General features: G+C 40.9%; 1 long non-coding RNA gene across 1 annotated transcript; it reads left to right on the forward strand.

Moving 5' to 3' along the window:
- Positions 1-22,356: 22,356 nt before the first annotated feature.
- Positions 22,357-24,754, forward strand: LOC134295536 (uncharacterized). The gene is made up of 2 exons (XR_010002146.1): positions 22,357-24,169; positions 24,256-24,754. It is a non-coding gene; the product is annotated as an uncharacterized LOC134295536 (long non-coding RNA).
- The last annotated feature ends 318 nt before the right edge of the window (positions 24,755-25,072 follow it).

Here is a 25,072-nt window from a genome sequence, read left to right on the forward strand (position 1 = left end):
TGGTAAAAAGGTCCACCACCACTAGGATCGTGGTGAATCCAAAGGAAGGTGGTCGGTCAGTGATAAAATCCGCAGAAATTATTTCCCATGGACGAGATGGAGTAGGAAGGGGATGCAGTAGCCCTGAGGGTTTCTCCCTTCTTGTCTTGGAACGCTGGCATACCGGGCAGGTATTGACATATTTTTCCACATCCTTGCGGATCTTGGGCCACCAGAAATCTCTTAGGATCAAATGCATGGTTTTAAATAATCCGAAATGCCCTGCTGGCTTGCAGTCATGACACAGATGAAGTGCCTTTTCCCTGCCCGGTCCTGGAGGGATGTAGACGTGATTTCTATAGCAAAGCAACCCATCCTTAAGCTAGAAGGGAAAATGTAGTCCTTGGCGAAGTTGATCTTGAGCCCAGGCATCCGCCTGTTGACTGGTCCTGATTTCCTGAGCACAAAGGGGCCCTGGAGTAGAGGAAGTAGATTCAATTGGAGTGGATTTGGTGTTCCCCACTGTGAGCGTGGCAAAGTTCTCGGGCTGCAGCAATTGGGATTCAAAGGTCTCTCTGCGCCCTGCAGCATATTCTGGTTTCCGTGATAGAGCATCTGCTTGCTTGGTCTGAGCTGGAGTTACATAATGGATCTGGAAGTCAAAACACTCAAAGAATAAAGCCCAGCGCTGCTGCCTCTGATTTAACTTGCGGGCAGTTCTTAGATGTTCTAGATTCCGATGATCAGTATGGACCTCAATAAGAAATTTGGCCCCTTCTAACCAATGTCTCCAAGTTTCAAAGGCTGCCTTTATGGCCAAAAGTTCTTTTCCCAAATAGTGTAATTTCTCTCTGGGGCTGTTAGTTGACGGGAGTAAAAAGCACAAGGGTGAAGATGATCTCCCACTGGTTGCAAGAGTACAGCCCCAATTGCCACATCGGAGGCGTCAGCCTGCACAACAAAAGGGGTTTTAGGATCTGGGTGCTGAAGGATTGGCTGGGACGTGAATAATTTCTTTAGTTGCTGGAAACCTTTCTCTGCTTGCTCCGTCCAGCGGAAAGGCTGTTTCCCACGGATGCAGCTGGTGATTGGATCAGACCAGCGGGCAAAGTCTGGAATGAACTTGCGGTAATAGTTTGCGAACCCCAAGAAACGCTGCACCTCTTTCTTGTTGGTTGGCACCCGCCATTCCAGTACTGCTGAAACCTTTGCCGGGTCCATGGAGAGCCCTAGTGGCGAGACACGGTATCCCAGGAAATCTACCTCTTGTAGATCAAAAGCACATTTTTCCAGCTTGGCATAAAGTCCATGATCCCGCAATCGTTGTAACACCATTCTGACATGGTTCTCATGTTCTGATTGTGATCTAGAAAACACCAAAAAATCGTCCAAGTAGATGGTCAAGAACCGATCTAGATAATCCTGAAAGATATCATTGACAAAATGCTGGAACGTTGCGGGAGCTCCACATAAACCGAAATTCATGACCAGGGACTCGAATAATCCGAATTTAGTCTGGAAGGTGGTTTTCCACTCGTCCCCCTCCCTGATGCGAACTAGATTATAAGCCCCCCGAAGATCCAGCTTGGTGTAAACCTTGGCCCCTTGAAGCCGGTCTAATAGGTCCGAGATCAAAGGCAGGGGATAGCGGTTCCGCTTAGTGATATTGTTCAATGCTCTATAGTCCACCACCAAGCGTAGGTCCCCTGACTTCTTTTTCACAAACATCACTGGGGAAGCAGCTGGGGATTGAGAGGGTCTGATGAACCCCTTGCGGAGGTTTGACTCTATGAACTCCCTGAGAGCTTCTTGCTCTGGTTCAGTCAGGGAGTAGAGGTGTCCTCGCGGGATCGGGGCCCCCTCCACCAAGTCAATGGCACAATCATAAGGCCTATGCGGGGGCAGTTTCTCGGCTTCCTTCTCATTGAAAACATCCCAAAAGTCTGAGTATTTCTTGGGCAAGGTGATGATGGATTCAGCGTCTGTGGCATGGCAGACCTTGGCTACAAGACAATGGTTTTGGCAATATTTAGAAGCAAACTGCAGTTCTCTGTTGGTCCAAGAGATGCTGGGGTCGTGAAGTGTCAGCCATGGGATCCCTAGAATCACAGGGAAATGAGGAACCTCGGTAACAAAGAAGGAAATCTCTTCCATATGTTCCCTTATCCACATTCTGGTGGGTTCAGTCCATTGGCTTACTGGACCTGTCTTTAGGGGGCGGCCATCTATGGCTTGCACCACCCGGGCGTTCTTGAAATCGTGATATTGTAATCCCAGAGAGTCGGCATACTCTCTATCAATGAAATTGTTTGTTGCTCCTGAGTCTATCATGGCATGGATCATGACGGGTCCTTTTTTTGCTGACCACAAGGTGACCACTAGGAGAAATAGGACCCCGGTTGGTGGCTCTTGAGTGGGGTTTCCGACCGGGTTGGCGAGCCTCTCTACGCCCGGTCATTGGCTTCCCCTGCCGGCTTTGCGCCAGCCGCCTCGGCCGTCTCCGACTCCATGGAGGACGCCGACGCCAAACGAGCGGCGGGCTTTCTTTTGGCTGGGCACTCTCTGGCAAAGTGGCCCCCGTCTCCGCAGTACCAACAGAGGTTTAAACGTTAGCGGCGGGCCTTCTCGGCAACGTCTAACCTGGGGCGCACATTGCCCAATTGCATTGGCACCTCCCCGCTTTCTCTGGGGTATGGGGCTGGTGGCGGGGGTCTCCACACTGGACGTGGTTGGACGCCGGCGGGAGCGGGAGGTTTTGCCCCAGCTCTCCCACTCTGGCCTCGGAGCCATTGTTTCCTGTTGGCAAGCATGACTTCGGCTCGTAAACATTGGTCAATAAGTCTTTCAAGAGAGTTCGGAGGATCCACCTTGGAGATGTCTTCCAACATCTCGATATTGAGACCCTCCCGAAACTGTCCTCTGAGGGCTATGTCATTCCAACCGGTGCTTTGAGCCAGCACTCGGAACTCGGCTATGTACTGGGACAAGGGCCTGTCCCCTTGAGAAAGGCGCCGGAGTTTGTGGCCGGCCGCCTCTAAATTGTCCTCGATCCCCCAAGTCGCCTTAAGGTGATTCAGGAAGTTTTGCATGGAACTTAGGTGTGGGGAGGCTTCATCGAACAGCGCCGTGGCCCAATTGGCCGCTGGGCCGTCTAGGAGACTGTAAATCCACGCCACCTTGATGTCTTCTTGAGGAAACTCGGCCTGACGGGCTTCTAGGTATGCCTGGCATTGTCGACGGAAAACATGAACCTTGGAAGCTTCTCCAGAAAACTTGGTTGGCAACGCCAGGGCAGGGAGACGGGTTCCGCGTTCCTTCAAGCCCCGTATTTCTCCCTCCTGCGTATGGAGCATATCACGGATTCTGTCCACTTCATCCTTGGCGATGGTGCAGCTGAGTGGTTGGTCTCCCGGTCCGGCTCCGGTAGACATTCTGGCCTAGGTTAATTGGTGCTTAAGGTGGCGGAGTCAAACTGTCAGGACCCAGGCTGCAGAGCACCAATAACCATACACAGAGGCCAGAATCTATCTAATATCTTTATTGTGGAAATATATAAAGTTAATAAAAACAAGTGTAGAAAATAGTCCAGAAGTAGACCTTCCAGGAAAGGTCAAAATTAGTCCAAAGAAACAATGTCCAATATGAAATATTAAGGTCCAAAGTTGTAATCCAGTAACCGAAACACTCACTTTGCCAAGCAAAGTGAGGGGAGATGACAAGGTCCTATGTCCATGAAACTTAAGCAAGGCTAGGAAGTAAACTTGATTCTTGGAACACTAGGCTTAATTCAAGGCAACAAGAAACGAGGAGCAAGAACAGGATCCGTGGTAAATTCGTGGCGAGGTCCGGAAAGCAAGGCAAGGTCCGTGGAGCAAGGCAAGGTCCTGGGAAGCAAGGCAAGGCTGGAAACGGGAGCAAAGGACTTGAACGCGGGAGTAGCGTAGTCCACACACAACCTACTCCCGAAGCTGACGAATTGACTCCGCAAGATTCCTACGTGGGCAAAACACCTAAATAGGGTCTCGTTTTCCCGCCAAAGAACAATTCTCTGGGGAACCAGAACCGAAAGCCATTCTCTGTGTCCAGATGCATGACTCCCTGAAGTTTCCCATGGGAAGCAGGCTTAATCAGCTGAATGCCTGGCAGCAATCCTAGCGCTCCTGCGAGACGCCTCCTGAGCGCCTTTCTGTTGTTTATAATAATCACGGCGAGAAAATGGGGGAGATTTCGGCTCAAGGCTTGTTTGGCAGACTTCTGGAAGGCAAATCTCCTGCAGGTGCAAGGGCTCCAATTCTGGCTGAAACGGTGGGAAACCTAAGTTTTCCTCTTCATCTGTCACAACAGTGCTAGGAATGGGACTACATGGCCCATGAGTCATCACAGCAATACACTGCTAGACTACATTTAGGAGCATAGTATCTGCTTTGATCAGAGTTCATTTAGAAGATATTCTTACGAAATTTTCAAATGATATCAATGCAGTGGACAGGAATTGCCAAAATATCCACTTCTGGGCAGTACAGTTCAAGTTGGATATTGACAAGCTAGAATATATCTAGAAAAGGGTGACCAAGAAGATCAAAGATCTGAAAATCAAGCCTTATTAGGATTGACGGACAGCTGAGTATGTTTAGATTGGAGAACAGAAGACTGACAGATAAAATAATAGGTATCTTTAAATATCAAAAGAGATGTCATGTAGAAGATTAAGCAAGCTTGTTTTCTGCTACTCCAGAGATTAGAACATGAACAGAGAGATCCAAACTACAAGACAAGCTAAACAATAGAAAGACACTTTTTTACAACAAGAACTGTTCCATCGAGGGAAAATACTGTTTTGACGAGTGGGTGGGATGGTTTTGGGAATGCATTTGTTGTATATTAGTTGTGTACTTCATCATGACAGCATGTTGGACTAAATAGCATTCAGGATTCCTTCAAATTCCAAGGTTGTCTGATTCTATGAAACTTAATTTTTTCATATATTTGGATCTATGCTATGACTGCTGAGCAATTTTATGATGCTTTTACATTTTTTTTATGTAGTGAGTTTTGATCATGTAAGTGATTCCATTACACAGCCTAAACACCCAGAAGGTACCGAATCCCATCTGATATTGCACAATAAGCAGTATCAGACCACCCTATTACTTGAACGAGGGACTGCCAAGAAATACAGTTATTTCAGAGGAACACAATGGCAAATCACCTCTGAGTATTTCTAAGAAAACACTATGAAATGTAGGGTGTAAATTGACAGGTCATTTGAAGGCACATACACACACACACACAACTCTGTCAATTTATCAAAGCATGGCAGTAGATGCAAAAAAAGAGTTAGCTCTCACCAAAGAGATTTGAAGCACCACCTTAAAACTACATTGTTGTGAATGAGATTTCTTGATATCCTTTTAAAAACCTATTTCCTTTTACCTTTTGTTAATTTTCTGTAATATTTAGCTTATTTTTTAAAATAAATATGAGCCTTGAAGAAGAGTCTTTGTAAAATGTGAATACTATCTCAGAAATTGTGATTTGGTCCTAATAAAGGTGTTTTCTCCTAGGAACGAGATTCCCATCTCCCTAAACTTCCTCTGGTTAGATAAATACTGTATTAAATCAATGGGACTTAGAGCCTCTGTATATTGTTTGCAAAATTAGTATTGTGTGTTTGTACTGTTCCTCCTGATGACAGTCCATTCTTTGTGATGAATTTAAATTAAGCTGGCAATTGGCCTTTTGGATCTAAGCTTTTGGAGCTATCATATATTTGTTTGAGTTTAGATTTTATAAATAACTTCTGCTTAACCCCTACAGCAGTAGCTAAAGTCAGCATGCTGATAATAATAATGCATGGACATAAATGACAGTGGGAGAATATTAGCGCAAAATAGATTAAACAGTAGAGCCCTGATGAGCTGGCATAATTCAGTTAATAATACTATCCAGTTGATATATATAGAATATAAAGAAACCATTAAATCAAGAAGGAATGGGATGTCTCTGGCCCTCCAGATGCTATTGGACCTCAACTTCCAGCAGCCCAAGCTAAAATGGCCAATGTTTAGGGTAAAGAAAATTAAAATCTAACTACATCTGCAGGGTTGCAAATATTTACCCCCACACCCAGCATCATCTTGTGTAGTTGTAACCATCCAGTACTCAAATTTTTCTCAGTTGTTACTTTACCCCTTTATAGAGAGATCAGTTGGCCTCCTCTCTGCTCTTTTTCCATCAGTAGATATCTATCTATCTATCTATCTATCTATCTATCTATCTATCTATCTATCTATCTATCTCAAGACAGGCATTTGGTGCTGGAAGATATAACTTGCTTAAATACCCTTAAGGAACCAGAATCCATCTGTTCTTGGAAACTAATCAGGATCCGTCCAGGTTAGTACTAGGATGGGAGACTAGCAATGAATACCAGGATTTGTAGGCTATGTTTCAGAGTAAAGAATTTGCAAAACCTCCTCTAAATATCCCTTGCCTAAGAAAACCCTATGAATTTCATGTTTTTTTTCATAAGTTGACAAACAACTTGAAGGTAGATTCACACACATATACGTCAGTGCTTAAACTATTTGGTAGAAGGATCTTTTGAATGCAATGTGATGTACGAGTATTTTCATTATGTTTAGAAAGTGTTCATTCAATTTTGTCATTTTTAACATTAGTTTTTTTTAGTTGAACTTCATTTTACATTTTTGGAAGCTGTTTTGTGTCTTTTCTCATGAGAAAGATAAGCAGGGTGTACATTTATTTATAAATAAATAAACTCACAATTACAATGCCTGACTCAAGATGTTTTGATGCCCTGAAGAAAAGGACAGCACGGATCTTACCCTCTCCATATACAGAAGGTAAGAGGACAGGAAGAACTTCAACATTAATTCTTGGGTAATGTCCTCCACTACATTTCTGACAACAGCTTATTTTAATTGACTCCAGGGTGACTGTGAAGCCTATGTCATTATGTCTAATAGTGCAGAGCTTCTGGTGGCTTTTGAGAAACAGCCAGGGGAAGCTTTTGCAACTGGTCAACACCTTGTAATTCTTGAAATTGTATCTCATTCTGTCTAGTGGCAAAGCTGGCACTGATCACTTGGGGGTGAACTAGATGTTCTGCCTATATTAGGAAAGGACAGAACACCTTTGCCAAAATTGTATTGGTAAAAAAATTTCTTCCTATAAGGGTCTTGGATGTTCACTAGAGTAGACAGTTCTGATTTTTTTTTCAAACTCAGAATGGTACTCCTTTATTTGCCCATTGCACATAGAGGTCTGCCCCAGAAAAAGTACTCAGGCCACATGGTAACACTAACAGGTACTAAGAGAGCTAACAGTGTAACAACAATGAAAACTAGATCAAACATACAAGTCACAAAGCATAAATGCCAATGAAACTAAGAGAGATGAAAAGTCATGTGTAAATACCCCTCCCCCCAAAAAAGTTACCAGGTAGCCCTTTTCCTGAGGGGAGTGATATTTTGCAATAAGGAGATGACAACTGAAAAAGCCATTTTGAAGACTTCTGCTACACTTTGGTGAGAAAGAGCATTGTCGGAGGATAATCTCACTGATCTCCCAGTCCCACCACCATTACAGACATCTTTTTGTTGGCTGCCCCTCATCTCTGGAGGTTCCTGCCCAGGTTTTTGAATATTTTAAAAGAAAAGCATCAAGCTGCAATTCTGTTCTTAGCCCCTTGATGGACAAATGGCCATATGACCTTGTCTTCTTCTTGGAAATTAGGTTTTTATTTGATAATCAATTTATGAATTAAATATTATGAGATGTAATTAGTGATAACATGCCTTTGAAAAAGCATGAAACAAATTCATGGAAGGTATACCTGCAAATGAATATTTATATTTACTACTTCTGCTATATAAAACCTTCCAGTTTATCAGAAAATCCAGAGTTTTCTTCAACCTTTTTTAAAAACTACAAACTTCTTGTTATGGATGGTGGAGGTTGATTACAGAAATTAAGATAAAATATGGTTATGTATAATAAGGTAAGGTTCTGTTGAGAGAAGTGAGAGAATTGAATATTAGAGATGACAGGTGATCGGCTGCGTGTTTGAAGGGATGTTAAAAAGCTTAGTAGGTGTCTCTACCCTGACTGACAAAGATATAAATCAAGAATAGAAATTAGAATCGGCACAGTTAGTAAGATTTAATGGGGGTTATGAAGAGATAGGAATAAAACAGTAGAATCAATTAGAATTTAGATCTGTTACATAAATTACATAATCTGTTACATAATCTACTCTATTACTCTGTGTTGTACAGCCCTCCACATTCTCTGGGGTTAGAGGCACAGTGTTCTCATGAAAGTGGAAAAACCACAAATAAAAAATGGCTATCTTTTTACCAGAGAAAATATTGCTGTTTCCCCGAAAATAAGACAGGGTCTTATATTAATTTTTGCTCCCAAAGATGCACTAGGTCTTATTTTCAGGGGATGTCTTATTTTTCCATGAAGAAGAGCTCACATTTATTGTTGAACGACAAAATGAACATTTATTATATACTGTAAAGTAGTTGTCATCACAAACCAGCATAACGAGACAAACTATGAATCCTATCAAGAATTTCTTGTTACTACCATTATTTACATGTACAGCAATCTATGGTACCTCTTGCAATTTAGGTTTCACAAGGTTTCCACGCTGATTTCTCTCTATTCTAGTTTCAATGTAGTCATGAATGATGAATAATATAATATACTATAATAATAATATGATAATATAATAATAATATAATGATATACAATATATTAATGAGATAATATAATATAGGATATAATAATAACATAAATGATAATAATATGGTATTAATAGGATAATATAATAATGGGATATAATAACAGAATAGCATAATAATATAATAATAATAGGATAATATAATAGAATAATAGAATGGAATAGAATGATATAAAATATATTAATAGGATAATATAAAATGGAATATAATAATAATAATAACAGAATATGCTAATAATAATAAAATAATAATATGATAATATAATAGAATAATAGTATAGAATATAATGATATAAAATATATTAATAAGGTAATATAAAATGGAATTTAATAATAACAGAATAATATAATAATATGAAAATATAATAGAATAATAATAGAATAATAATATAATGATATAATAATAATAATAGAAAAATATAATATAATGATTTAAAATATATTAATAGGATAATATAATAATGGGATATAATAATAGTAACAGAATATGATGATAATAATATGGCAATAGAATAATAGTATAAAATAATCAGTTTCATGGCATAGGATAGGAAGATGAGAGGAGAATCCCAATGCGTCCTGTACCTTTAAGGAGCCTTGGGGACGAGTGGAAAGCCCTCTTCCTTCCTTCCCTCCCACCCTCCCTTGCCCTGGCTCCAGGAGCCAATCAGAAGCCTCTGGGAAGCAAGGCAGCATGGCCAGGAGGGAGACGGAAGGAAGGAAGAAACGGCAGCAGCCACGGAAGGTTCTTCAAGCCTCGGCTGGGGGACAGGCAAGGCAAGGCAGGGAGGGAGGGAGGCACAGAAAGCAAGCACTTTCCCTCCCTCCCTCCCTCCGGTGTATGAATGAGTGCTGCTTCTGCCCTGCAGCCATGCTTCCCAATGGAACTCTGCTGCAGCCTTAGTTGCTAGGTCTTACTTTCAGGGGAGGCCTTATATTTGGCAATCCCCCCAAACCCCTGCTAGGTCTTATTCTTTGGGGAGGTCTTATTTTCGGGAAAACATGGTAGGTTATTCTGATCTACTGGAAGCTGACAACAGATTCACATTGGAGGACCTGGAGATTTTTAGAAAGATATCAATGAAATCTGTCAGTAATATAATTTGCAAACATTAACATTGTACATTTGGAAGGCCAACTGTACTTTTGTTTAATAAATTTATTTTTTGCATTATACATTTGTGCATTTGGGAATGTTATAATAATGTTATTTATTGATTCCAGTCCTGTGGTGTCTGTGGTGAGAACAGTGATCAGTGATTCAAGGTTGATGGTGTGAAGTGGTGGGATTATACAAATACAATCTAGCACAGGAGCCAAAATGGCATCTAGAAGTTCTCCATGTTTGGTTCCATAGTGGTGGAACAACTGGAGGTTCTCATATTTGATGGCAGTCATGGGGCAGTTACACATGTGAGAAGTAAGAATGATGAGTGCACTTGCTTTGCTCAAGCCTGTTATTCTGATGTAGCACCTCTTCAGGGTGACTGCTTGTCATGTGGAGAACTCTCTTTATCCAGACTGGAGTTTTACATTGGGTGAAATGGCTCTGTAGATACAAAGCATTCCCATAGCACAATTTTACCTTCAGTTGCAGATGGGAGATTTAAAAAATTGGAGAGCTTATTAAAGATCACCCATCCCTTTATCCCTCTCCATACACAGAGTTGTTGCACTGTAGCTCTGGAATACCTTTTCACTCAACACCACACAAAGTTCAGATAATCCAATAGTAAAAGTTTGTTAATGAATAAGTATAAAAGGAAAAAGGCATGTCAAAAAAGAAGCAGCAGCAGTACAAAAAGTAATTCCCAATGAGATCAAGAGTTCATCAACTTTTGAACTGAGGCATGAAAAAGAAATCCCCAGAGTCTTGAGTTAACACAAAACAAAAGAATCCTTAAGCAGGATATTGTTTAAAAATTATATCCATAAACATGAAAACAGGAACATAAAAAAGGTAAAACCTCCATGAACATAAAGTCATAAACAGGAATCAAACCAAGAATCTCGAAATACAGGAACCATGAACTTGCCAGGCTACAACAAGAGTCAACATTGATGAAGAAGAATTTGTTTAATACATGGTGGCTTCCATTTTAGTGGGACAGTAAACCCACAGAAAGTATTACTGCATGCCTTTAAAGGTCTAACCACTGTGTCACCCTCACCATCATTTAAAGTGTGTACCAAAACTCTGAGTGAATTCACTAACTCACTGGTTTTGGAGTCACACCTAACATGGAGCCCAACTCCCTGCTGGATGAACCATTCCCAATAGCTCAGTGTCCAAACTCTGCCTGAAGAACCCTCAGCATTATCTTCAAATTAAACTATTCAAAATTGGCATACTTTGAATCAATGTTACCAACATCTCCTGATTCTTTGGAAAATACCTTTAATGTAAAAAGAAATAGAGCGAGTAACAGGAATTTATCTTTTAGGTTTTCCTTGTGCTATTTATATTTTAAAACACTCATTTTTTTCCCAAATCATAGAAGGACTTCTGACCATTTCAGTCACCCCCCCCCCCCCACACACACACACACACAACAACAACAACACCAACAGCAACAACAACAACAACAAATTTTGGACACAGAAAATCAGCCAAACTGAAGTTATTAATCCTAGCACTCAATCCAGTCAATGACAACCTTATCAGTGGCTGTATCGAATACAAGTATGTCAAATGTATGAAATTTATCATAATATCCTCCCTCCATATTTTCCCATGACCTACATATTTCCTATGCCTTCGCTGTTTCTACATGTCACACATACCCAGCTCATCAACATCCAGCCATGCACTCCTGATCTCCAAGCAGACAACTGTGCAATAATGTATTACAACTCTATGACTATGATCTAATGGCTTTACCTGACACTTTGCTTGAACCTTTGATGAGAGGTTGTTTAACATTCTGTAATTCTACCACCCAAGGGATAAAGCAGAGAGGAAAGCCTTCCCTGCCCTCTCTTCAAGCTCATTGTAAGATGTTAAGCAGAAAATTTTATATTTTAGTGAACAGATCGAAGATATTTTCTGGCATTTCCTTTTTTCTGGCAAGAATTCAAGACTGTAAACTGGTACAGTGAAAACATGACACATCTGGCTGTATGTCAGTTTACCTATCTTGCCTCTGGATAAAGTTAAGATGAGAAGCTGAAAAGCAAAACACCCCATGAGTACTGGCAGACAATACCTTACACAGCTGGAACCCTCTCTGTGATATGCTTGTACATTACAAGTCCTGGCATCAACTGTGGGTTTCAATAGTGGATGTCATTTTTGAGACATGGCAGAAGTAGGTATCTAAACACTACTTGTGTTAAGCTGTCTTTTGTGACTAGAGGAGAGAAGGGGATGATTGGGCAGCATCTAGCCATAGCAGGCAGCTATCTGTTGCCCAGACAGCAAGCATATGCTCTAGAATTCAATCTGCAAGGGGGTAGAAGCAAAACATGACACAGACATGCTGGTGAGTTTTTGGTGCATTAGAACAGGTTTTTTTCTACTTGAAACCCCTTTCTGCCCGAGAAATGTGTATGTAACATTGTGTATAAGTATATAGGTAAAATCAGTATGTTTAGGAAGCCTTGAAAATGCTGATTTGTTTTCAGTAAATGTTTGATTTTTATACCTATTTTATATATTGACTAGCTTTGCCCAGCCACACGTTGCTGTGGCTTATGGGAATCATTTGTTGGCCAGGTGGAATAGCAGTGAATAGCCTTACACCCACAAAGCCTGGCCGTTTTCTGGAGTAGCTGGAGTAGCACTCTCAATCAATGAGCCACTTTGAAGCCTGGCTACTTCCTTTGTAGGGGAATCATTGTTTGGCCAGATTGAATTGCACTGAATAGTCTTGCAACTTAAAAGCCTGGCTGTTTTCTACATAGGGCATATTTGCTAGGTCAGGTTGAATGGGACGGAGTAGCCTCGTGGCTTCAAAGCCTGGGGATTTTTCACCTAGGGGAAATCTTGGTTGGTCTGGTTGAAAAGCACTGAATAGCCTTGCTGCTTGCAAGCCTAGCCGCTTTCTACCTTGCAGAATCCTTGGTTGGCCAGTTTGAATAGCAATTAATAGTCTCGGTGTGTCAGGTATGAATGCTGCAATTAGGCACCTTGATTAGCATTTAATGGCCTTGCAGCTTGAAAGCCTGGATGCTTCCTGCCTGGGGGAATCCTTTGTTGGGAAGTGTTACCTGGCCCTGATTGTTTCCTATCTGGAATTCCCAATTTCCCTGCTTTCAGAGTATTGCTCTTTATTTACTGTCCTGGTTTTTAAGATTATATTGTTCTGTATTATTATACCACAGTAATTATTTCATATTATATTTATAATCATATATTATCTGCTCAGAAGTGGATTATATGAGTCCTCTTCTACACAGCTGTATAAAATTCACACTGAAGTGGATTATATGGCAGTGTGGACTCAAGATAATCCAGGTCAAAGCAGATAATATAAGATTATAAATGGGTGATATAGCTGTGTGGAAGGACCTTGAGTCTACACTGCCATATAATCCACTTGAAATCAGATAATCTGTATTTTATAGGCAGTGTGGATCAGGCCTAAGTGCACTCTGCGTCTGCCTTGGGTGCCATTTTGACTGAGCTAGGATACGAAGGGGGCGGGGCCTAAAGGCAGCAGGGTGAGGGTTAAAGGCAGCAGAGCCTACCTTTCTAACTGGCAGTTAGGGGGAGAAAGGCTCTTCCTCATCCTCTGTAATTTGGACTATTTTTCTAGGGTTTTTTTTATTGAAAGCCATATTTTGGGTGACTATGTCTTTTGTGGCCAAATTTGGTGTGATTTGGTTCAGTGGTTTTGTTGTTTACTCCATAGTAAAATGACCATTATATTTTTATATATATATATATATATATATATATATATATATATATATATATATACTCAGGGTTACATAAAAAATTCTTGGGCTAAAAGGAGTCGTGAGTTGAAAAGTTTAAGGAGTCCTGCACACTTAATGTGTGTGTGCATACATTTAGTGATTTGAGTATTGGAATGTATTTCTGGAAACCAAGATTCAAATCACTGCTATTTTGGGCAAATCACACACTCTCAGCCTCAGAGGAAGGCAAACTCAGACTCCCTCTGTGAAAATCTTGCCAAGGAAACTCCACAACAGGTTCACTTTAGCATCACAATAATTTGGAAATAAATTGACAACAACAAAGTTGGCAATTGCTTAATTGTATGAAAGTATTTATTAATTTATTAGATCAAGCAATTGAGGGATTAAAAAAATATTTGCCAGAATCCTCGATCACCTACATAGCTGTATGTGAATAATGAAATAGTATCTTGGCCCAATTCTCCCTCAAATATATCTTGAGCTACTGCTAGATCTTGCAAAGGAGATTAATTCCATTTCCAATTGCGGCATGAAGAAAATGAGATTTCCACCTCCCATCTACCAGCAAGCAAGCCTGTGACATAGACGTTTGGCAAAGGTCTTGCTTCTAATTGTCAAAGGCTGGTTGAATGGAGGAAAAATCACTCTTCTTAACAGAAGCTGAATTGACTTATTTTGTCTGATCTGGTAGCTGGTTCTAGAAGTGAAGTGGGGTGGCATTTACATAGGTTTTCAGTTTGTCCCCCATCATGAAATAAAGAGACCAAACAAAGTTTGGTATAAAGGGCCTGTTTTGACCTATTTATTTACTTACTAGTTGGGGGACCCTGTGGTGCCAAAGGTTAATAGAAGAAGGCATTGTTTGTTTTGAGATGTTAGGTAATATCACTGAATTTTGGTCCAGATTCGCTGTTGGCTGGGTTCAGTGTTGTCTGGATAAGGGTGAACTACAACTCCCAGATTCCCAGGGCAATCACCCCCAAACCCTGCCAGTATTCGCATTTAGCCATTTTGGGTCTATATGCCAAATTTGGTCCAGATCCATCGTCGGCTAAGTTCAGGGCTCTCTGGATAAGGGTGAACTACAACTCCCAGATCCCAGGTCAATCACCCCCAAACCAGGCCTGTATGCACAGTTGACCATGTTGGGTCTGTGTGCCAAGTTTGGTCCAGATCCAACATCAACTGGGTTCAGTGCTCTCTGGATGCAGGTTAACTATAACTCCCAAAATCAAGGTCCATTCCCATTAACTCCTGAAGTATGTTCAGTTCATTATGGGACTTCTCTGTGCCAAGTTTGGTCCCAGTCAATTGTCGGTGGGGGTCACAGTATCAGTGAAGGTACTGCAAGTCCCATCATCCATGGCAAGTGTGACCCAGATCCATTGTTGGTTGGGTTAACAGTGCTCTCTGGATGTAGATCAAATACAACTCTTGTAAATGTTGGTGCATTCTCCCCAAACCTCTTGTTCAGTTGCTGATCAATTTGTCTGTTAACTGTGTGCCATAGGAAGGGGTAGGAAAGGTTAAGGGAGAGGCAGTGGGTGGGGTCATGCAAATTAAGGGATCCTGGAATTTCATTCTGGAGAAAAAGCAGAACATCTAGGATGAAATTGTCCCTGCATGAAAGCCTTCACTTGGGTGGGTCACCAAAGCCAAGCAAAGCACTTAAATGGCTACACAATCCCAAGTGTTATAATAAGAAACAGTTTTTCATGTGCTAGCTGTCCCAGGAGCTTGCAGCAACCTGGCTGCCAGCTGAATGTTTTCTACTTCATATTTTATTCACACCAAATGGTGTAGTGAATTGAGATGGCTTACAATCCTGAAGGAAAGAGATCAGATCATTGAGCAAGTCACACTCTCTTAGCCCCTGAGAAAGTCAAGTTATCTTGCTGGCCACATGACCAGGAGTGACAATGCAGGCTCCTCGGCTTGAAAATGGAGCAAAGCACCTCCCACAGCTAAAGATGAGCACCGTCTCCAGAAGCCAGAAATGAAAGGAGAAGTCTCACCTTTGTGTGTGTGTGTGTGTGTGTGTGTGTCTCACGTGATTGTAAAGGCAATGAATGTTTGTCTATGTATGTAAATACTGTAAACCGCTCTGGGTCCCCTAGGGGAGAAGGGCAAAATATAAATAAAGTGTTTTATTATTTATTATTATTATCCACTCAGCCTCAGAGAAATTAAAGCCATATTCTCTCAGCTCCCAATAAAGTCAAATTATGTACTTTCAGACTCATAAAAAGTAAAGTCACATTCTCTCAGCCTCAGAGAAAGTCAATAACTGAGAAAGAACTCAACCTACCCTGAGGCCTGAAACCAAATAGCCAATTCTAAATAACTGGCAAAGTCCTAAAGCCTAATATGAAACCTGAAACCAAATGGAGGCCTTCAAAAAACAAGTACTATCTATCCATTTAATTTGTTAGATGCCATACAGAAAGGGCTGAGCATTTATTTTTCAAGGAATAATCTTTGAGGTCTTCTTGGTTTTTAGTTTTACAACTGGTATCTCTCCTTGTGCTGCTTGAATTCCTTTTTTTATCTCTGGCCGAAACAACATCTGAAACAGTCAGCTGTGGTTTATTTGTCTTTCTAAACTCAGTCTGAAAATAAAATTCAATTGAAATTTAATTTTATGTTTTAGGATGGGAGGGGAGCATATGTGAGCATAAGGGTTGTGTTGCCATTGCTGTCATCATCATAATTTTATGTTGTTCTTTAACTTAAGGTTTCTTGTGTAAACCCTCTGAAAAAAGAAAACAAGCATAATCACACTTAATTAAAACGACAAGAAAATAAAAATATTGTTTTGATTGCAGCCAACTTCTTCAGATGTATGCAAAATAAAAGAAGAAACAAGTTAAATCACAATTAAAATAAAACAAACAACAGTAGTGTTCCAAATCTAAATGGCACCAAAACATGTTTTTAAAACCAAGAAGCTGAGAAAACCCATGTTCTGTGCCACATCCAACTGACTCAAAGTTTTACCTTTCTTTCAAACTCGTTCGCTTGTTACTTTTTCTAAGAAAGAGAAAGCCTAGAAGAGATGTTCAGAGCAACACTTTCATACCTATTTTGAATAACTCACAAGGCAAATGGGCTATCTTCTACCCCCTTTTCAATCAAAGAACTTCTAGCAGAAAGCTTTAATCTGAAGAAATAAAATGCAGATATTTTGGAAGCATGGCAGGGGTTTTTAACAGCAATTGCTCCACTCTAAAACAAACAAAGTTTGTGCCAGTGGCATCAAACAGATTTTCTTCCTGAGTTTGTTGCCAGTTATAATCAATAACGAGCATAGGTTGCCATCCAAATGCCTGGATCCCTTTCAAACCTCCCATAAAAAGAATTCATAAGGAATACAGAAGTTCCCATGTCTTTTTGGAGCCAAAACCTCCATCTAGTCCAAAACTTTCCTCACTGGGTGGTCAGTGCCAGAGAGTTCATCCAAATATACTAATCTCAGTAATGCTAATAACTGTTGCTGACTCTATTCTTGTGAGTACATGTAGCCCATAACCCTGCTGCTGATAAATGTTTTTGCCCGGAGGCATTTCTACTTTTTAAAAAACTTACAGTAATTTGGCAAGCATATTGTACTGTAACAGATGCATTCACCTCTTGTTCTTGTAAATGTGTACTGATAAAAAAAAACTTGTTTCCCTACAAATTTTATGGTTTTAATTATTGGCTGCCTAAAAAAAGGAAGGAAGGAAGGAAGGAAGGAAGGAAGGAAGGCAGGAAGGAAAAGTGTGAGGCCATACCATACTTTGTAGCTTAACAGGCTGAATGCAATCTTATAGTTACTCTATAAACTCATGTATAAGTCTTGAAATTTTAGTCAGAAAATCAACAACAAAAACTTGGGCTGTTTTTCTATATCTTAATGGGAGTACTGTACCTAAACTCTTATAAAAAAGGGAAACAACTTCTTCTCTGAGTAGAGTGGCAAAAACAAGAAAATAGTCTGTTCTGAGAGAATCTAAACAGGTGGTGGCCTGCTGAAAAAACAGCTGGGTAATAGGTGGCCAGTTGAACCGCCCCTAATAATTGATTAATTCAATTGCTAACTGTTACACACACACACACACACACACACCTCTTATGCCTCTGAAGCACTGCTGCAATTATCAGCAGAGAAATAGGGGAAAAATATCAAAACTATTCTGCTGCTGCTGTCAAGATCCAGTTGGGGACCACCTTCAATGGTTAATGTCACCTTTCTGGCCTCAATCGTGTTCCAGATATGTCAGTCTAATATCTGCCCAGCAAAATTGGTTTGTGCCAAACCGATTCCAAACAGTCCCAGTAGACAGTGTAGATAAGCCCATGGATATGGGACTGGAACAGTTTAGAAAATGAAAATGTCAGTTGCATGCAAAAAGTGTATACAAATATATTCATGTTGCAAGAACACACATTTATTTTACAAATAATTTCATGTGCATTTTTAAAAAATTACATACTGAAATGTAAATAAAACAAAACAAACATAAACTGGAATACTGTTCATATCCATGCAGTCAATGAGTTACAAACATCTGACTTAAATTCAGCTTAAGAGCAAACCTACAGAACCTATCTTGTTTATAACTTGGGAACTGCCTGTAGTTCATCTGTGGGAGCTATTGGATATTTTTGATGAAACAGAAAGTCTTCATTTAGTTCAAGATTTCAGAACTGGAGTTGAACATGTTGTGCAAAGTGGAGTAGTAACTGATACTTCTAGCAAGTAAAATCAGTAGATATATGAATATTTCTGAAAGTTGGGGGAATGAGATCGCGTTGTAAGTATGAATGAATTTAACGAATTTGATATGATTTACGACAACTAACAAAAATTGCACATCTCTTCCATTTAGTAAGACACATTGTTCAAGTTGAGAAGTATTGACTCACTAGTCAATAACTGATGTGATATGAAGATTTTATAAGACAGGGATGATAAATCTATGGACCACAGATTTCTCCTGATATAATCTCTGATCAGCAATAGAGACTAGAAAGTACATAGATTTAAAGAAATTAATGCATAATATGGAATAGTGCTTTGTAGCCCAAAGCCCTCACACAAGAACCTGAGCTGTGCTTTGTAGGTTGGAATGCAATTGCTTGTGTCTTACTTCAAAGTTAGTTTCTTACATCTTTTAAAAGCCATGGCATACTGGAACATAGCTGTATGAAAAAGACTATAGAATGCAGTGGGACCATCAGTGATCTTGCACCTTGCATAGAAATTAACAAACAACTCTGAAAAAAATTGCTGTTGTCTATCTATTAGAAATTGGAAGGGAGACAATTGTCCATCCCCCTTTCATTTTCTTTCTGTGCCCAGATTCTGTCAGTTGAAATCTATATCACAATTTTCGGTTTGTTGCTAGTAACTCTGCCTGCAATATTTTTTTACACATCTCAATCTGTTTGGCTTTATGGTCTTTCACTACCTAGTAATCACTTCTTTCACCAGGAAAAAAGGGGATGAAACCCTTTGTTGGATATAAATGTTTTCAGCTGAGCTGGACTCTTAAGAATCATGATCTTATAAAGGGGAAAAAGAAGAAAAAGGGAGCACTAAATGACCTGTTATGGACATCCTAGATGAAGAGATTTATTTGTAAGTGGTAGTGGGGAAAGGGAGGTAGTTTTGTTGTTGTTTTGTTTTGTGTAAGAGGGATAAATAGAAGTAGATTAGATCTGAGATTAACTAATATGTGATCCAGAATCAGTGTGATGTACTGCCTTGACTTTATGCTCTATTGAGTACAACTAAAAAAATTAAACTGCAGTAGTTTGAGAGTTGGACTATAATTCTAGGAGACCAGAATTTGAATCCCTGTTCTGCCATGCAAATTTACTGTGTGGCCTCTGAAAAAATGTTGCCAAGAAAGCCATATAATAGAACTATCATATGGTCATTATAAGTCAGAAATGACTTGAAAGTTCATGACAGCTACTTGGAGTCTAAACCTAAATTTACAAATGGAAAGGCCAACATAAAAATTCCATTCTACCGTGAGAGAATTGCATCTGCTCACAGGTGATATATATACACACACAAATATTGTGACAATCAAATGAGAATCATGACATTTGTTTTGGAGAAATGACAATTGATATTGTTTAGGTAAGAAACATAGAAGTCTCATGGTGGCTTTAGTGCAGGAGCTTTACATCCTCCATACAATTACCAGTGAAGACCACAAAGAATGCTTTCATTCCAGGAAGAATAGGCTTATTATATGGCTGTGTCTTTACAGCAGAAGTATACTGTACATGATAACTTCCCATTTATGTATGAAAAGAAAAAGAAAAAATCATTTTTCTAGACAGAACAGGGCACCTAGTTCAGACAGTCACCTTTCTACAAGTAAACCACATTCATCCATATACTTTTTATTTTCAGCCTCTGAGTAGAATCTCCTTGCTACATCTACTTTTTAAATGACCTGTTAGTTTTCTACACAGTGAAGAGGAACTTGAACCAAATCATGCACGCTATATTCACTATGCTTTCTAAAGGCACTTCCAAACATCACTTAAGCCTGTGTCGAAGCATGAGTTTAAGTCCCCACAGCCCACCCAAAATTTGGATTTTCCCGAGGAGAGTGGCTACATGCCACCCCGAAGCCTCCCAAAAGAATCCCTTAAAAGTAAAAAAACAAAACAAAACAAAAAACAAACCTTATCCAGCCATCACTATAGTCCTCCTTGCACCCTCCTGATGTGAGGGAATGACACGCCAGGAAACAGAGGGGAGGGGTTTGGAGGAGGGTGCCCTCTAGGGGTTTTGGGCTCCTGGAGCCTGAAAAACCAAGATGGCATTGTGGATTGGGCCCAGGGATCATGTGACATGGTCCCCAGGCCCAACCCACACAGGGGCCACACCTAGTAAGACCCAGATATTACGTAATGTCCATTCAATCACTGCCAATTTTCATACAGTTTCTCATTTGCCTGTTTTTGATTCTTGTATGTTTTCATGCTCTAGATCGTCCTCCAAATTTGGGGAAAATTCCAGATATGCGTATTCCCATTTCTGAATACACATATTGTTATCAACACACAACATAAGCTATAAAGGTGCACTGCAAAGTGAGAGAAACAAGAGAGGCAGTAACAGAAAATGAAAAAGCATCTGATGCTGTCGGAAAATGCTTTCAACCAAGACTTCTTTTTAATCTCCTTCATCTAATTGCTATTCAAGATATGGGGCTTTAGACAGCAAGGGTTTCCTGCATGCCTCTATCATAAACATACAACCCCTAAAACATTTTCCATTTGCTTAGTCATCCATTGTGGCGATGTAAGTAATCACAATGTGTAATGAAAGAAACTTCCTGGTGTGTTAGCAAGCACCTCTCTCTGCCAGGTAAAGGCTACACATATATATTTAAATATGAAACTGTTGTGGCTCAGCCATCATGACCCAGTTTTCAATGAGAGTTGGAGTCGGAAACAGATGAGGAGGCAGAATAAGAAGACATTCCTGCTCAGAATTCAGGCCCCATGGCCTTGCAGGTGCCGGAAATCAGGGATCCGCTGATTGGCTAACATTCCGAATCCTCTCCAGCGTTAACCACACCAGATGGTACAGACTTGGAGGAGAATGGAAGTTTTAATCAGAGATTTTGTTACCAGAGATAGAAGTAAAAAACAGGGACTGAGAAGAAGTCAAAGACTCGCTCTCAAACTAGATAATGATTAGTTTTCCCATGAGAACTTTTTGTGGGCCCTGTACTCCCTAATTCTCACAGACTTGGGATTCTGTTAAAAGTACTCTGCACTGTATTCTCATTGCGGTGTCAACATTGCTTTTCCTCGGAAGAGGTTCCAGTTTCCAGCTCCTTGCCTTGACTTTTGAATCCGTGCTGAGTTTCCAGTTCCAGGAGAGCCGCACCGAGCCGCGACTCTGGTGTAGACCTTGCCTTGTTACCGTGACTTCCTTGTTCCTGAATCGAGATTGACTTCGCTTTGTTTACCTTGCTTCTTTGACTTTGCTACAAGGCTTTCCAAGTGGATTTGCAGTGTTTGTTTTCCACTATTGTTTCATGGACAAATTTTGATATCTAAGGGAAGCTATCGAGTTTCACTTGTGAATTACAAATTGGAAATTGATGAACTCTTTCTGAATTACAATAGACTATATATTATGGACTATTTCTTACTTTGACTTTCCACCTTAAATGCGCATAGACCTATATATTTGCTCTGCTTCAATAAACAGTTTGTGTGTGATATTGGCTCCTGCCTGGTTTTTGAGTGCTCACGCTGCCTTGGGGTGCAACAGAAACTTTGATTCTTTCCACTGCCTTACTTTGCTAAGTCTGGAATTGGAGAGACCCAAATGAATCTCTGCTTCCACTTGTGATCTCTGTAAAAGAAGGTTGAATCTTAATTGATCCAGTCTACGGTATCCCCAGAAAAGGGCCTAACACCCTGGGAATCTACTTTTAATCCAGGAGTTGCAGCAGGTTCCCCACCTGCCTCTCACCATCCACCTACTCCTCTCTACATGAATATCCCTTCTGAGAAATGTGGTAACCTGGCACAGAACTATCTCAAAATAGACAAAAGGCTATGACAACTGCTCACCCATGCCTGATGCTGTAAGCAGCCAGCTCTGCTGGATAAAACCAGGCTGACTATATTTTCTATCATCATCCTTGACCCTTCCATATAGCCTGTTTTGGGAATCTGCAGCACCAAGCATTCAGGAACCAGCTGGCTCTCCATCAGGACCAGCTGCTAATGGTAATAGAAGTATAAAGTTTGCACATCTTGTAACCCATCCCTACTATGGTACACCTGCTGAATCCAAGGTATTTCTAGGTGTATTTACTTTCCATTTAGCAATTGATTCAATAGGTCTATTCCACTTTGTTGTTGTGTGCCTTTTATTTATTTCGTGTCAAAAGCATTGCATAACAAATACATTTTTAAAAATGATGAAAAAAAATAGAGGAAATCACAAAACAACTAATAGTTTTAGACCAAAAGCGGGCAACAGCAACTGCATTGTCCGTAGCTTTAAGCAACTCCTCCTCTGTACATGAGGTAGGACATTGTGGACAAACATACATATGCGGAGTTGTTTGTTCTGCTCCACAGTCACACAAGGTGGAGGATTCCTCCAGGTAGTGCCACCTCGCCAAGTTGTCTTTAGATCTGCCCACTCCACTTCTGAGTCTGTTCAGGGACTTCCAAGTTGCCCATTCTTGGTTTGCCCCGGGAAGAAGACCCTCGTGGGGGCCATCCAGTTGGAATTGCCAGGTTTAGCTGCCCAGAGGGACACCCTTGCTGCTGCTGGAGGAACATCAAGAGGAGTGGTGGTTCTCATGAAGCCCTTCTTTGATTTGAGTCTGGTGGGAGGAGGCTGCTGTGCCTTAAAGTAGCTTACGACTATGGTAACCCTAAGATGAACCTATCACAGGACTTTCTGGAGTGGTTCTCAACCTGGGGTCTCCAGATGTTTTTGGCCTTCAGCTCCCAGAAATCCTAATAGCTGGTAAACTGGCTGGTATTTCTGGGAGTTGTAGGCCAAAAACAGCTGGGGACCCCAGGTTGAGAACCACTGGCTTACTGGGACTGAGAGTGTGTGACTCACCAAGGTCACCAAGTGGGTTTCAATGTCTGAGTGGGAAATCAAATCTTGGTCCCCAGAATTTTAGTCTTATACTCAAATTGCTACACAATGCTGGATGTTCTATCACTGACTAGAAAATCTTAAGGATATGAATCCTGCTTTCAAGCACTTTTATTTCCCCTGCAATGAATCAGGATTACAAAATGCAGTGTGTGCTGTTTTGAATGGAAATCTTACAACTCTGCCTAATTTTGCTTCCATCAACAAAAAGCAAGGATTGCATACTAACCTGAATATGTGTTTTCCTTAAAAGACTTCTTAAACACAGTGCAAGTGTTTTGATATGGTTTGAGTAGCATGTTCTGGTTTTTTATTGTTTCCAACAACTACTTATGGAACATTTGTTATGATTGAGCCTCATGGCTCTGCTTCTGGCAGACGTGGACGTAAGACTCCTCGAGAGTCAGATACTCTCGAGGAGCGAGAAAGAAAAAGGCTGCGAGATATCTTTGCAGAACCATCTGACGAAGAATCTTTTAAGGGGTTCACGGAGAGAATGGAGAAAGAGCTGGTTAGCTCGGAAGAGGATGAGATGGATTGGACTCGGGTAAGGGAGGAGTTGGGTGCCACTGGCAATAATGGGATGGAAGATGAATGGGGACCTTCAGGATTAGACCCATGGACAAGCTGGAGGGATGGGACGGGATCCACAGCTGGGGATGCTGTGGGGCGTAGTCAGAGGTGTTCCAGCTCTGATGAGGAAAGTGATGAGGAAACGCCCGGGTTAAGGAGGGCAGCTGATAGTGATGAGGATTTGTAACTGGCATAAAATGAGGCTTGGGAGCAATTGCAAATTGCGTTGGGCAAGGTAATCTGGACGAACGCTTGGGATCTGTGTGGGACGCTTTCCTGAAGACTGGTGTGTTTTCGTGTGCTGATACGTAAGTTGTTTTGGAATTTGGGTTCAGACGGCGGGAGGAATTGTGTGGGCTTTTGTTTGTGCAAAACCTCTGCTTAATCTCAATAGCTTTGACCTTCCGTCGTCTTCTTGACGGACGCCATCTGCTACTCTGGATTTACGGACTGAAAACTGACTACGGGCTCGCTTTCTCCTATTGGACTTGGAAAACTGCAAACGTCTGATTCTGCCTCTCGACCTACGGAACGAACTGGGACTACGCTACTGCTTCAATCCTTGGCTGCTGAGTTTGTATTGGAAATTTGCCTTGCTGTGTGAAGGAGTGACTCCTAGTTACTCAAAACATAGTGCTGGCAGCAGAGAGGCATCTGCTGCCAATTAGTTGCATTCTTTTGAACTCTTTGTTTCCCAGCTTCTGTTTGTTTTTCCCCAGGCTGAAGCAAGCTGTTTTGATTTTACCCGGATTAAACTCCGGTTTAATCCGGTTTATCTTTTGAACGTTTTTCTTGCCCCTTTTTGTTTTTAAAGGCTAAAGTTGCCTTGCCCTTGTCTTTTACGGGCATTTTGAGTTCTGTAAATCCAATAAACTCTGTTATCTTTGATCTTGTGGCGTTCTGTCCTTGACAGATTGCCCAACGCAATAAAAAAGTTTACTGCAGTAATAAATCTCGTCAGGAAGACGATGGATGAGTTAAAGGCTAAGTTTGACCAATTACAGGCGGCCTTTAACGTCAGTCAAGCAGCCCATGCTGTTAAAGGACATGTTTTGACCCCTGAACGCTTTGACGGATCCAGGTGCAAACTGCCAACTTTTTTGGCACAAGTTGAGCTTTATTTTTCTCAGCTCAGTGCTCATGCTTATCCTACGGACACTAGCAAGGTGTCACGACCCAGGCTGCAGAGCACCAATAACCATACACAGAGG

The sequence above is a fragment of the Anolis carolinensis genome, chromosome 1 (assembly GCF_035594765.1).
Source record: "Anolis carolinensis isolate JA03-04 chromosome 1, rAnoCar3.1.pri, whole genome shotgun sequence".
Taxonomy (NCBI): Eukaryota; Metazoa; Chordata; class Lepidosauria; order Squamata; family Dactyloidae; genus Anolis; species Anolis carolinensis.